General features: G+C 39.1%; 1 protein-coding gene across 3 annotated transcripts in view; it reads right to left on the bottom strand.

Annotated features, from left to right (window-relative positions):
* Window positions 1-15,821, bottom strand: part of ABCC4 (ATP binding cassette subfamily C member 4) — a 2,616,332-nt gene that overhangs the window by 2,086,185 nt on the left and 514,326 nt on the right. The gene's annotated exons all lie outside the window — the stretch shown is intronic.

Here is a 15,821-nt window from a genome sequence, read left to right as displayed (position 1 = left end):
TGCTGAAAATTGGCTTTGTTCCAAGTCAGATTTTTCCCAGTAAACAAATGTTAAATAAAAATAAAATAAATATGCCCCCCCCGTATTGCTACGAGTACACACAGGAGCCATTTCTCTGCTAATTGACACATCATTGTGATCATATCTGGTGTGATATTACCGGAGTCTGCTGTTTTATACGACTTCAGCCAAGTGTTGTTCTTACTTCTTCTAGGGTGAGCTCTTTTTCCTCTTTCGTCATAGGTTGTGTCAGGGTATCTACATCTTTGGTGTGGTTTTCGTCATTCAAAAGCTGATGAAAGTACTTTTGCCATTAATGGGTACCTGTACACCGGCTGGCCAGTAGCTTACTGCCTGAGCGCTACTGGGTTTTATGGCAGGCACACACTGGCCAGTACAGGTACACAGACCCTTCTCACCGTTAGTATGGGTCATTGGCATAGTACAGCTTAGCTGGGCTCCTCAACCTACTTAGTATCCGTGAATAACCTTGCTCATTTTTGACAGCATTATTCAACATGACCAAATCCCCTACAGTCACTTTTTTACATTATCGAGAAGATAGCCCTGATATGGGGTGCAGGCCGTGATCCATGTTCTCCTATTTAACAGAATACTGAGCATCACAGCCGATAACTAAAGCAGTTGGTCTTTAGAGCTCTTCCCCCAGTAGGTACCACCTAGAGTCTGTGCTGCTGTCAATCCCTTTCTCCTGAGTTTGAGGTGGAGACTCCTAAGCATGTTTTTTGGGAAGTGAGGGGAATCTCACAGTGACGCAAAAGCATTAGTTAGAGGTCAGGATAAAACCTTGTACCCTGCATGTGGAAGACAAAGACCTTAACCATTATGGCAGCTGTGTTTGTTGTATGCAAGTCCAAATATAGAAGTATGGCACTGATAATGACTGCATTTGCTGTGAAGCGCAGATACCGCCTGGATTCCCTGACAGTTTTTATGTGGAAGCAGGTGTCCTGGATTTTCAAGGAGCATGCCCGATGTCTTCCTGCCAGAAAGAGAAGGACTGTTGGCACTGAGACCAATTTTTTTTAATGATGAATACAACCTTGGCCTGAGGTAGTTTATCTTTTTTGGCATCAAAAAGTACCTTAACTAATACCCAGATTCTGTCTTATCTGAGGATCTCCGGGAAGACTTTTTTGTTTAAGAAGTTTAGGACCCCTGTCATTGAAAGTTTCTTTTGATAATGTAGGATGTCCAGTGGTGGTGAAGAATGGGGAAACAGAGACAGAAGACATAAAACCTTCTACCGTCTAGATATGACTGTCTTCACTCACCTGTCCATGGTTATCACTTTAAATGCTGACAGATGAAAGGACAAATGACTTTTGACTGCATCCAGCCAGCCAAGATCTTAGGGCTGATGATGGTCACCTGTTGGTGGATAGCAGCTGTCCAATGAATCAAGAGAACTCCTGCAACAAGAACAATGACCTCTCTGGAAACTGTCTTAATTATTTGGTTTCTTTCCACGATACTTTTTTTTTATTTTATTTTTTTGTCTCTACCTGAATCACATGTGATGACAGCTCCTCTGCATTTTTGCAAACATCCACTGTGTAGTTTAAAAATTTGTGCCACAAGTAGTGCGAGTTTTACCTTCCTTCTGTGCTATCTCTAAATGCTTAACGTCTGGTCCAAATAAGAATGTCCCTTGTAAGCCCCATTGATGGCACCTTGTTGTCACTGCTACTCTGGATCCCAGAGCTCAGGTTGAACCTTTGGTGTCACTGTACAACACCCCCATCTTAATGTTTGCCATAGTGAAATTCAATACCAACTGGGACAGTAAATTTTTTACAAAGTCTATCAATTCTATCAAGCATGAATGGTCTTGCGGTATCTCACTGTACTCCCTTTAAAAAAAATTGCCATGTGGGCCAAATAGTTATGTTGTTTCAAAAAAAGGATAGAGGATGCAATATAAGTGCTCCCTAAATGGTATTTGACATTGTCTACCATCTTTGGTACTGCTGCTATTGAGTCAAATTTCTCCCACAACATCTTGGTCACCAATTTCAATAAATCAACTAAAGGTAAGATCCCAAAGAAGACTTCTGGGTAGACCTTTTCCAAAGTCTGGTGATGGCAGGACTCAGGTCAGCTGGCCAGCCTTCTCATCTAAAATACCTCCCCAAATGTGCAATGATCTGAACAGGAATCAGTGCTTTCCTCACATTCCTAATCAGGTGTTGAAGATTGATCTGGTGAGTATATTTGCTTCCTCCAAGCCAGGGTCTTCCTGTGCATCCTGTGGGGGAGTAACTAAAGAGACAGAAGACTATCTTTCTGTGGCATTAAGCAGCCTGCATTAAAGGAACTTCAGGATGTCTTTATTTACCGGTTTGCAGAGCCTAACACTCAACAGAAGTTTACCTAGTGCACAGAACCTGTCGATGTTGGAGCAGATTACAGTAAGCTGGGATTCAAGACAGATATCAACAACTGTGTCAACTTCAAGGCAACCTGGCTGAAAACTCATTGCCATTATCAACAGCCCGGTTGGTAGTCAGTACTGAAAACACTGGACCTGATATCATACGACTATGATTCTGAGTACCACTCATAAGACCATCACTGAGGTTCAGACAGTGTACAAATTATAAAGTGATTAGCAGTCAAGTCAAAACCACTGAAGCTGAAATTAAAAACAAGGCCTCAACAACGATTTTGTATTGACACTCTCAACTTTGCGACCTTAACCAAAAACAAAAATGGATCCAGCAAGAAAATCCTTGGCTTTCTGGGATGAAGTGAAAAGGTGGCTGAAGATTTTATATACACTTCTGAGGACCTGAAAGCTGAAAAAACTTGGAATTTTTTTCCTGCACTTTCTAAAAGATGTCTGCAAATTTCTATACTTAAAGTTGGCATTGAAAGGCTCACTACTAAGGTTTGAGCCTAAGACCATAGTTACCTTTTTTTCAGGCACCAAATCTGTAACAGCAGGTAAGAGAGATGTTCACTTCACTGGTACTGGAATTACAGATTTCTCTGCAATCACAGTAGTTAAAGGTGAAGCAGTTTAGTCTCCATAACTTTAACAAGAAGCATTTTTAATTACAGACCTCCATCTTTTTCAAAGCTACTTCAAAAGCAGGAGACTAAGTACAAGGTCATTTAAGACCCTTACTTTTCCTTTTGGAAATATCAGCAACAGCCTCGTGAGTCCTTGGAAGACTTTGAGGTGAAAGGTTTTGTCAGTTTCGTGTCCAAGAAATTGCTATGTTCAAGTGGAACTTAGACATAAGTGGAAGCAGATAAGGATTTTTAAGATATATATAAACAAACATTTAACAAATCTTTCTTGTGACACAATGTGATAAATGAAAAGTCTAAACAAATATTATACTCTGAGGGGATTAGACTCCCTCCAGTCAAATGACGCACTTAGTATACCTGCCTTGTGAAGAGATTTTCCTAAAGGTTCATAGGAAGTACTAAGCTAGCTACACTTGTGGGCCATTTTAGGCCTATTCACTTTTCCCAAAGTGAGAATCAAGTCCAGTGCCTTGTGTCTGTGAGGTAAACACCTGCAGCTCTCTGTTTAAAAAAGCTCCTATGAAATCCACTTACCATTACTAAGTATGCGTTGTTTTCAAGAACAAATACCAACAGAAAACAATGTGAAAGATATACAAACATGTTTTTCCGATATAAAAAGGAGGAATACAGACATCTGCCACTGCAAATTTTCAGATTTAGTAACTTAGAAGATTGCTCTACTTAATACCTCTCTATGTTTTAACATATATCCGAACTCTGTTATTAATTTCAAAATCCAACCAGTCCAACCAAATTAAAAATTGGCCTTTTTCACTTCCATAAAAAATTGGAATCACTAAAATCCACCCTCTTCTAATGCCAATAATCAGTCATCTGCCTCCTTCTCCTTTAAAAGCTTAGCCTCTGAGCAATGTTAGTAGTAATAAAGTTTCTCTCCCAGTTTTTATTAGAAGTTGTTAGTAGTGCTAATAATTAATGAACATCCCAGAAAGAAACACTTCAAATAAAATCAATATATTCTGAAATCATCATCTTCAAAGGCTGGTCTGCTTTATAGATCTGCAAACTTTCTCTCATCTTCAAGATTCTGCTGTATCCAATCTCTCCTTCTCCCTTCTCACAAAACTTGAAAGTTGCTACTACAAATTGCTCCTCTAAAATCACAGAGCTTGAAAGTACTACACACCTGCCACCCAAATTCGCTACTCTCTCATCATACATCACACTGAAAACACTGCCTCCGTACACTTACTCCTCAACACTCCTTAATCAACTCACTACAACTTAACCAACTTACTACTGCACAATCTACAATCTCTTTAAACCCACCTCTTGCCAGCATTATAGTAATTCCTTAACCATATCAACCCTCCTCCCCAAAAACTAATCTTCCCATTTCGGTCTTATTTCTACTTACCATTAAACAGCCACCTACTTTACTTCCCTACCCAACTTAAAAGGCACTAACTAGCTTCCTTCCTTCTTCTCTCTTCTGAAGCTATGACTTTCCCAAATCTCTTGTATATTCTCACCTTTTCCAATATTGGAAATAATTCCATCACTTCCTACCACCTCCTCTATTTCCCCCTTCTCATTCTCCCCCCTGGTTCTCTTCTTCTCTCTCCCTCTACCTCCTCTCTTCTTATTTATTTTTTCCTTCCCTTCTTATGCTCTTTTTTCTTTTTCCTTTTTTGACTTTTTCTTTTTCTTTTTTTTCTTTTTGTGGGTCTTTGGTCTAATTTGATAATTTCTCATTTTCACTTCTTTTTTCTTTCCTTGTCTGCTGTCCTCCTCTCCTTCTTTTTCCTCTCCTTTTTCTTCTTTTCTTCTCCCATCCTGCTCTTGCATGCAACTGCTTCTATGTTCTTTTTCCTACTAATTTCCTTTCCTTCCCACTTTAACATTCTACTATTATTTTTTTTCTATTTTTTTTTTGTTAATGCTCCTTCTTTTTGTACTCTTGTTTTTAATTTATTTTGTATTAGTATTATTATGTATTTTTTTGTATTAGTTTGTATCTTTTTTTTCTGCTTTTTGTTTGTGTAATGTAATGTAATGTATTTTCTTTTTTTCTCCCCACTGAAAACGGCTTTCGGCAGGGCCCAGTGGACTTCCCCGGTTATCAAACTGGAAATAAATAAATAAATAAATATTAAATAACAAAAAACAAAAAACACTGAGAAAGGCAAACAAGGTTAAAAAGTATCTTCAAAAAAGCCATGCCGGCCAGTAATTCAACAGGATAGGAGTAGGCCCAAATAACTAGAAAAACAGATAGTGAAGAAAGGCAATAGCATGCACTGGAGAAAGCAAAAAGCATCACTTGCGACCTTTTATAAATACAAAATTTACGAAGAACAGCCTGAGGCAATCTAACATCAACTGAGCACTTCAGACGGCATTAAAACTTTTGAGAGAGAGAAACAGACAGACAGAGAGAGAGAGAGAAAGAAAAAGCAGTAAGATGTTTATAGGTTACAGGGGACATACCAGGATTGTCTAGATTACTGAACAGTCCAAATGCATGCAGCCTTTGGTCTGAGAGTTAGACAGGATGACCATTGTTATCAGACACGTTTTGTAAAAACTTAAACAGAAGGAGAATATCTGCCAAAGCTGTAACTGGCAGAATCAAAAATCCTACATGATACATTGAAAAATAGTCTTAAAAATCAGTTAAAAAAATGTAACCAACAAGCACACAGACAGCCAAGGAAGTGGAGGAAGAAACCAGGAAGGACACTGATTGGCTTACCCATCCCAGTAACTGGGGGGTTTGGAGGAATTTGGATTGCAGATTGCTGATACAAGTTCAATCTAGCAGTACATTTAGGACTGCACTTTTTACACTAGGAACCAAGAGATGCAATCCCGCTAAGAAGTGCCCATATTATAGTTAGGGCACTAGTGTGAAATGTATACTCACAAAGAGCCCAGAGCAGCAATCACTCCTCTAGTCTTCCTAGCCAACAGGTGGAAAGTTAAGAACAAGCTAAAGCTCTTGTATTCTCTCACTTTCACAATGGTCATAATCTCTAGCTATCCCCTACCGCTACCAGGGTAAGGATACCTGGAGTCAGGGGAAATGCATGGGATGAAAGGGATAGTAGTTCAGGGTCACAATGGAGGCAGAGGCCAAAATATTAAATACTACAGAATTATGTATGAATGTCCAATACTGCAATTTTACACAGGTGTCTTCCAAGACCAAATGTAAATGTCAGGGGCCTAAAGATACCCCCCCCCAAAAAAAATAAGATCAAACTGACTAAAATATTCCATTTTCTGTGTCAAAAAGTATTGTATTATATCCAGGAAGGCTTCACATTTCCACCATCTGCAACAAGTAATATAATCCTTTCTGCAAAGAAAATTAAGCACGGAATGATGCCTTACAGGTTGCATGTTACGGCAAAATAATAGACTTTCCAAGGGTGTTGTGAGGGCCAAAACTGCAGATAGATAATCTCTCCTCCCTGGAAGGTGTGTTAATTCCCTGCAACACTTACCTTGGCAGGCATAATTGCAAGTAGATAATGGATTACTGGTTAAATTGTTTTGTATTTGATTTACTATTAGCATATCATTTTTTTAATATTTTTGATATAAAAGAATTCCTTCAACTAATAATTCAAAGCTGATGTAGTGTAAGTGATTTACTCTGTTGTCTTGAGTGCAAGGCTGATCTATAAAGCAGGCTTACATTGAGGACAAGATTCCAAAAGACTTTCTCTTGCTGTAAGTCACTCATTATATCACACAGTCAGATAACTGCAAACTTGGTGCAATTATAAATTCCCCAGAGGACACCAAGAACCTCCAAGATGGCCGGTCTCAAACATATATATAAATATAGCTTGTGCTAAAACCATAGACTAACACTAAATGCCAAGAAGTGTATAACTGTATCCTTCAGCAGGCATGGCTCTCCTTATAACTATCACATTTGACACATGCTCCTAAAAATTAATCCCGTAGTTAGACATTTGGGAACCTATAATAAACAATGAACAGTCCTTTGAGCACCATGTATCCACTGTTGTAATGAAACCCTTTTTCATTGCTCAGCTTATATATCTATTTACTAACATTTGTTTACTGAGGAAGTCCAATATGGGCCTAAAAGTGATATGCATATCAATATACAAAATATTTAAAACAGTAGAGACACTTAACAGTTCACAAAAAAGGGTACAAAACGATAAAATATATTCTATTTAAGACAGTAGAAACACAGTTTGCAAATTAAGGGTACAGAATGATAAAATACATTTCATAAATAGGCAATTAGACATTAGTGCTACTGTTTAAAGAGAAAGTATACTGTGGAAAATACATTGATACATATTATTATAATGAATACAACAGGAAATACAGTAACTAGCAGAGTGGAAAGTACCAAGGATTAGTCAGGAGTGGGGCAGAAGCAGAGACAATTTTTTGATAGGAATTCTTTTGGAGTGGCCTTGAATGTTTGAAGGTTGGGCTTAGATCTGATGGGTAGTGGCACGGAATTCCTTTTTTTTTTTTTTTGCTACAGTGGGGAAGTAGAAACACAGAACAGGATATTTATTGGGTTTGTAGTTTGAGGTGAGATGTTTACTGTCAGAGTGGATAGGTTTCTTGGGTTGGTAGCAAGGGAAGATATTTTTGAGGGCAGGATAGGCAGCAGGTTTATAAATTATGTCATGTGTCGTAATTAGCTGTATGCAGGTGAGGTGATGGGGAAGTTGATTCTAGTTTAAAGGCTGGAGTGCAGTGCAGTGGTGAATGAAATATGTTGAGCTAGTGGCAGACATTGCCATATTACTATAGTACACTCCATACAGTAGTCAGGGGAAGGAGGTATGTGGTAATTAGGGGAATTGTGGTTGAATTTAAGAAGTGTTTGTGTCAGTAAGTATGATGATCGCTTGGTGAGTTTTATTTTAATATTGTTTTGAATGTGAAGATCATCTTTGAGACTGTCATCAATTGTTATTCCTAGTAGTTTTGTATGGGAGACTATTTCTATTTCTGCATTATTTAATGAATCAATTTTAAAGTTCTGTTTAATATTATAGTGTTTTTTGGGGGAAAAAAGAAGTTTTGTTTTTATGACATTAAGAAGACATTGGGCATTGCAAATCCATGCTTCAGCTGACTTGAAGGATTCTTGAGTTATTTTTTGGAGATGTGTCAGATTATTAGAGGAGCATAGAAGTATACAGTCATCCGCAGTATCTAAAGGTATTGTGTCTAGTTCTAGGGATGTCTTTGTTCCACTGTACTTGGCACTTATTAAGCCATTTAATGAGTATAATGTCCCTTTTGGTACATACTTGTCTATACACTTGTCAACTGGAATGACCATAATACTTTCTCACTAGAAAAATCAAGGGCCTATATCAAAAAAACTATGCAGACATTTTCAAAGCTTTGCCTTCTTCTCAGTTTCACCCAGGTTACTGAGGGGCATCCTCTGCCTTGGTATAGAGCTTCAACAGACTATATTCTGTCAGATCTGTTACACATTCACAATTACAATGATATCATAAACATATGCTCAAGGGATCTCAATCTCTTTAGCAAAATATATAAAACATGCTGGAGGGATTGGTTTGTAACAGAGACTACTTCAGTGGAACCATCTTCCACTCCACTTAAAGCAAAGTATTTCCCTTACTCTGTTCAAATGTAATTTGGACGAATGAATGAGAAATCACAAATTCACCCACAGTTTAGCACCATTTTCCCTCATGGATACAAAAATATGTAAATGTCGCAACATATCATTGTTTATCCTATCTCTGGGTTATTTCTAAGAAAATTTAAGGTCTAAAAACTACCATGGGAATGTAAGGCTAAACTTCTTAAGATACTTACAGATCAATTAACCTAGTAAGTACTTACGAGTCTATGAAGGGTGAGCGATGAACTAGAACAGGAAGAAAGATTTCAAACAGACTTTAAAAGGTACTGAAGAGACCAATACCAACAGAGTTTCAAAACAGGGCAGGATGGTGGGTGAAAGGAGAAACTGACATTTTTACTGGAGTACAACTGGCTGTCAGCTGTTTCATACTGGTCCAATGTTTTGTTTTACCACTAAGGAAAATGTGACATTTAGCCAATCACTAAAATTATACAAGTTAGAAAAAAAGTTAAAATTACATTCTTAGCTATCACTATGGTGATATTAACATATCAGCTACACATAATATTGACTTTATACTAAACAATTAGATAATTTGTAAATTTAATTATTATACTTACATGAACAACTATTAATATTTGTCCAACAATAGAAGACCAATACCAACTTTCAGTGTGAATTTTGCTCATGTAGATATGCCCTCAAATTTGCTGCAAAGCCATTTTCTGGATGTTACTCTGTTTAGAAATATTTGCATAATTATGATTTGTATGCATATCTGCATATATAATGAACAAATAAATGAAAATATCTACAAAACACTGCTGATTAGACTTTCAAGAGCAAAGTTTATTCAGCATTGTGTAGCCTTTCATTTGATACCATGTGTGATGATAGGCGGTAATGCCAGCCATGGCAGGAGAAGTACAACAGTGGATGTATAACATATGCCAGCACATCTAACTGGAATTTAAAGAATTATATGTTACTTGAATATCAAACTGATTTGTATAGATGATCCTGTTGAAAAAATGTATTTGTAAAGCTGCTTGTGTTAAAATGTATCAACAGTGTGCCCTGCTGGAAAGAAAAGAAATGTACATGCCTTATTGTAATTGAATTAAATGTATTTTTCAACAGAAGGGAAGAGGTTAATCCTAAACTTTATAATATATCTGAAATTAAATTACTTTATGGGTTAAGTCATAAAGATGTTATTCCACAGTTTTGAATAAAGCCAGAGACACCATGTCTGCGCTAGAGAATATTTTGTAGTTCCTGTAGGAAGAGTGGAATGATTTTATGGTTTTATGACTTCCAGCAGCTGCAGCACATCTGAGCAATGCTCCATCTGTGTGTATTGTAGCACATAGGTGCTAAAATCCTGTCAGCTTCTAGTGATGGGGGATAGTGTAGGAAACGTAGTCAGATAACCAGATCAGTGTAATGTCATTCTGTAAGCCAGAAATAATATTTAGATATTAGCAGGAGATTGCTCTCAGCATTCCGCATTCTGTCCTATCTGACAACAAGGAACAGTCACCCACATTATCTTCCATTGCTCTATTCAGTAGGAACAGTAATTCTTTAAATTAGTCAGGAAAATATAGTAAGATTAGAAGTATTTTTTTTATAACTGTGTTAATCTATTCAGCCGTGCTGTTTTAATATTCCCTGTAATTGAAACTCGTGTTTACTGTAAATATATATTTAGTATTTTCATTTTCTTTTATTTATCTATTATTAAATATATCTAAACATCTCATTGTGGCTGGTCCTTTTAGAAAAATGTTTAAGTTCTGAGAGTATTTGCATATATTTATTTGGTGATAACTCTGGCCACTCCTGAAAGACTTGCTAATTGGTCAAACTACCATTTGTATTAATATTAATTTTACTCAAGTATTATTGAATACCCCAAGAGCCTTATAGTAACTGACTGGTGGCAGTGAAACCATCTTATAGTCTGGAAAGAACGTAGCATTGCTAGTAAATTTGTGCCAGACTGTCCTAGGTGTGTGTGTGTGTGTGTGTGTGTGTGTGTGTGTGTGTGTGTGTGTGTGTGTGTGTGTGTCAGCTAATTGGGCAGGGACATGAAGCACTGGTTTCACAGAGAGAGTAGTGGAGGGCTTGGCATGGGCAATTGGCTGAGAACTTAACTCTGAAGCTGTGCCAGTGGGGAGCCCTATTGGTGACCTGGAGGGAGACAGAGAAATCCAGACCCAAGGATGACTGTGTTTCCTGTGTGCTCTTAAGGGAAACTGTGCTTGATGCAGAGAGGTCTGCATCTGGAAATACTAAGTCTATCCATTTGTATTCCAAGAAAATGTCCCTCCTACAGGATCAGTGGTGAGGATTTCTGGCACCTTGATTACTGGCACAGAGTGGAGACATCACATACTGATGAGCAGTGGTGTGGATATTGAACTTCTGTAGCCTGTAAACAATGGTCGCTAAAGGTGTGCACTCTCAAGCAGCCACAAGGTGAACATTCACAGATTCATATCACAACAGTTTTAATTATTTATTTTTTTGTTAGTTTAGTTTAGTCAGGGAAAGCAGGCAAGGATGTCAGCAGAGGTGTGTGAAGCCAAGGGAGTGGTGTATGCCAACATGACTAAAGAGGAAATTACTTTAGCCTTAGTCACAGCTCACACCAGCAACCAGGAGGACAACCACTCTGGTGATGGGAATATGTAGCTCTCAGACACAGGGCAGTTCACCTTTCCTCATAAGACTTAAAAATCCATCTGGAGTTAAAGAGGCTTGAACTGGAAGCCAAATATACAAAATTAGAATCAGCAGAAGGACTGCTACAGACAAAACAGATGGAATTAGAATCAGCAGAGAGACTGCGGCATTTGAAGGCTGAAGAAAATGAGAAGCAGTGTCAACATGACAGGGAGAACTGACTTTTCACCAGGGCCATGGAAGTAATGGGGAAGGGAATAACTGAATCCCAGAAGTAATAAAGTTAGTACATTTCTTCCACAATTTACAGAGGGTGATAATGTTGATAGTTTTATCCATACATTTGAAAGGGTATGTAAGCAGTATAATGTTGACCAAGAGCTCTGGGTATGGTTCTTGACACCCTTACTCCATGGTAAAGCGTTAACTGCTGTTTCTGAATTGATATTGATTGTTAAATTATGATAAAGTCAAATGATGTTTACTTGAATGCTTTAAGTTAACACCTGAAGCTTACAGAAAAAAAAAGTTCTGTGAGCATAGACGCAAGGCAGATGAAAGTGTGTGTGATTATACTAAGTTGAGCACTTATTTTCATAGGTGGGTGAGTGGGTGTCAGGTCACCACTTTTGAAAGGCTGGAAGACCTTTTGGTGAGGGAACAAGCCCTCAGAACTCTGCCTGAGGACATGAAAATCTGGTTGGCAGACCGTGAGTGCAACTCTGCAGATGAGCTGGGGAAAAAGAAGGATCTCTACTTAGCAAGCAGAGTATCACTGCACAGGAAGGCGATACTTAGTGCTACACATGGATACAAGGAAACCCATGTTGGGCAGCCTAAACCACCCCTACACAGTTCACCAGTAAAAGGGTAGGCCACTAGTTCAGGTACACAGCCAGGATCAAGGATTACACATTTTAAATGCAACCAGTGGGGCCATGTATCATACAAATGTCCACACAGGCAAGGTAGGGGGACCAGCAAGTGGGAATGACAGTATGCCAGTGGTAAGCTGTCTGCAGACAACAAGAGTACCAAACCAGCACAACAGGTTAAATCTTATCTTAGTGGATGGAAGAGAGGACACTGCTAAGAGAGAGAGCCTCTGACATAACTATTTTGAAGCCTGCAGTGGTTAAAGAGGAGCAGTACTTGCTTGGGCAGTCCACTCCGGTCAGAGCTTTAGGATGGACCCCATTCCAAATGTCTTTGGTTAAGGTTCATCTTGACTGGGAGGGTGGAAAGGGAAGCAAACAAGTAGGGGTGTCTGAGGATATCCTGATAGGGAATGATTTTGATAATGCAGTACCTTGTGTGCATGCAGTTACACATACTCATACCACAAGGTAGTGATAACACTGGCCACTCCTGAACGCCTTGTTGTTTGATCAAACAACCATTTATATTAATATTAATTTTACTCAAGTATTACTGAATACCCTAAGAGCCTTATCGTGACCGACTGGTGGCAGTGAAACTACCTTATAGTCTGGATGGAAGGTGTCATAGCTATTTGTATTAATATTAATTTTACTCAAGTATTATTGAATACCCTAAGAGCCTTATAGTGACTGACTGGTGGCAGTTAAACTACCTTATAGTCTGGGCAAAAGGTGAAGTAAATTTGTGCCAGTACCCCAAGTTCCACAGGGAGAAAGGCATGTGTGGCTGGTAGCCCTGGGGGAGACCCAGACAGATACCACATCTGAAACCAGAGCTGGTAGTGTGGCTATTTCAGGGAGGGAGCTACCCTGTAGCAGTGAGCCTGAAGGTGAGCCACAGCTGCTGATAAGTTCTGGTTTTCCCTTAGACAGAGTGACTGAAAGGGCAGAGGTGAGTGGTAGTACCCAGGCTGACAGTGAGGCACTGCTGTCAGAGGATACCACACTTCCTGTGGAAGGGGAGCTGGGAAGAGTCATAAAAGTAGACCTGAGACAGGCTCAGCTATCAGACCCTACACTAAAAGGCTTGAGGGAGGTACCTAGGGAGGCACCTGACTGTCAAGGGAAACGGGAGGGGGGGGGTCTGTATACTGGAACAAAGGTTTACTGTGTAAAAAATGGACCTCCGAGGGAGGGCTAGATGGTAAGAGAATACAGCAGTTGTTATTGCCTACAGCCTACCATCTGGCACTTCTAACCATAGTCAATGACATTCCTTTTGCATGTCATATGGGCATAAAGCATACCAAGAGACATATTATGCAGAACTTTGATTGGCCTGGGATTGCAAGGGATGTAATAAGGTACTGCAAAAAGTAGGCAAGGCAGGAGACAAGGTCAAAGCTCCTTTGTCTATGACTGAAGAGCCATTTTTAGAGGGTAGCTATGGATATTGTGGGGCCTCTGAGTACCCCAAGTTCCACAGGGAAGAAGTATATCCTAGTGGTTATAGGGTATGTTACCAGATACCCTGAGGCAGTGGCTCTGTCCACCATTGAGGCAGATAAGGTGGCAAATGCTTTATTAGAGATTTTCAGCAGGGTAGGTCTTCCAAAGGAAATACTGACTGATAGAGGTACCAATTTCATGTCACACTTGCTGGCTTGTCTGTGGAAGCACTGTGGGGTGAAGCACCTAAAGACCACCCCCTACCATCCCCAGACTAATGGTCTTGTGGAGAGGTTAAACTCTACCCCAAAGACCATGCTATGGGCATTTTCAGAGCAGTTTAAGAGAGGGTGGAATAAATATTTGCCCATTTGCTGTTTGCAAACAGGGAGGTACCCCATGAATCCACAGTTTTTTCACCATTTGAGAGGCTGTATGGGCATAGGGTGAGAGGACCTTTAGATTTGATTCATGATGAGTGGGAAGATGAGTGTGAATACCACAAGGAGTCTGTTGTGTCATATGTTTTAAACCTCAGGTCAAGGCTCAGGGAGCTCATGGGCATGGCCCAGGAGAACCTGGCAGGGTCCAACAACAGAAAAAGGTCCAGTATGACAGGAATGCTTGAGCCAGAGATTATGCTGTGGGGCAGCAGATTATGATTCTCATTCCTGTCAGACATAATAAGCTGCATGCAGCTTGTAAGGGACCCTTCAAATTCGTAAGGAAGGTCAGTGATGTTAACTATATTATAGAACTGCTAGGCAGGAGACAGGGGCACAAACTATGACATGTAAACATGATGAAACCTTACCATGATAGGGAGGCCCTGGTGCTAAGTATTTGCAGTAGGAGGCAGGAGGAGTCTGAGGGGATCTATGGCAACATCAAGCCAGCCAGCAAAATGGCAAATTACTATGTTGGAGATTAGGGTTGCTGCATACGATATGACAGTGCAGCACTTTAGTGGGATCAACAATGCCGAGGCAGATGGAATCTCAAGACAGGGTATGGGATAATGTATTCCCAGATAGGCTCATTCCTCTCAAGAAACATTTCTCAAGGGGCACGTGAAACATTAGCGTGAGTCTGCAAAGGGGGGAAGAGATGTGACAATAGGAGGTACTGCTAGCCATGCCAGGGGAAGTACAGCAGTGGATGTGTAACATATGCCAGCACAGCTAGCTGGAATTTATTAAATAATTGTACCTTATTTGAATATCAAACTGATTTGTGCAGATGCTGCTGATGCAAAATGTATTTGTAAAACTGCTTGTGTTGAAATGTATCAACAGTGTGACCTGCTGGAAAGAAAAGAAATGTACATGCCTTATTGTAACTGAATTAAATGTATATGTTGCAACAGAAGGGAAGAGGTTAATCTTAAAGTTTAAAATTTAAGTAAATTGGTCTGAAGTAGGTTTAATGGCATTTCTTCTTTGTCTAGATTTTTAATATGTGTGACTATTTTGTCAGCTTTGAAATAAGTGTTTTAAAATTATTTTCCATATTTTACTTATTGGTGTTATTATTAGGAAAGTACATTATGGCTTGGAAAATCTAAAGATGACAATACAATGCAATATAGTTAGTGCAGGCAACCAATCACAATTCAAGGAGCGGTTTGTATCACCAATCCATCTGTGAATACATGGGCTTTCCTATTGGTTTTAATGTTTTTGCTTCACCAATCATAAAAGACTGGGTGCACAAGGTTTTGTATATTCATTTATTTGTCTTTTACCAATCGGAAAATGGTCTGGATTTTTTTAAGCAAATTAGCTGAAAGTCCATTATTGGTTGTTGTATTTTATGGAAACCCATCAATAAGGTATTGGACTGGCTGCATTTACTACTGAGGTTAATTTATTGTATATTTACAGTATTGAACTTGTTAATTGGATTATTTGAAAAAGTTCATTACTTTAATGGACGAAAGTGCTTCTCAATTTGTTTGTTCTTTTATAGGGGCGTACTTTGTGACAAGATTTTTACCATTTAGTGTACTGTATTAAACATATTTTTAACCATCTATTTCCAGCACCGTGGTTATGTTCACAGTTTCTTAGTTTGTCGTGCTTGGACTGTTTTGTGGTAAACAGTTAGTCTTGGAGTCTTCCATGACAATGGAGAATGACTTG

Source organism: Protopterus annectens, chromosome 5.part1 (genome assembly GCF_019279795.1).
Source record: "Protopterus annectens isolate FY-2018-M chromosome 5.part1, PAN1.0, whole genome shotgun sequence".
In the NCBI taxonomy this organism is placed as follows: Eukaryota; Metazoa; Chordata; order Ceratodontiformes; family Protopteridae; genus Protopterus; species Protopterus annectens.
Note: the sequence above shows the minus strand (reverse complement) of the source record. Positions and strands in the feature narration are given on the sequence as shown.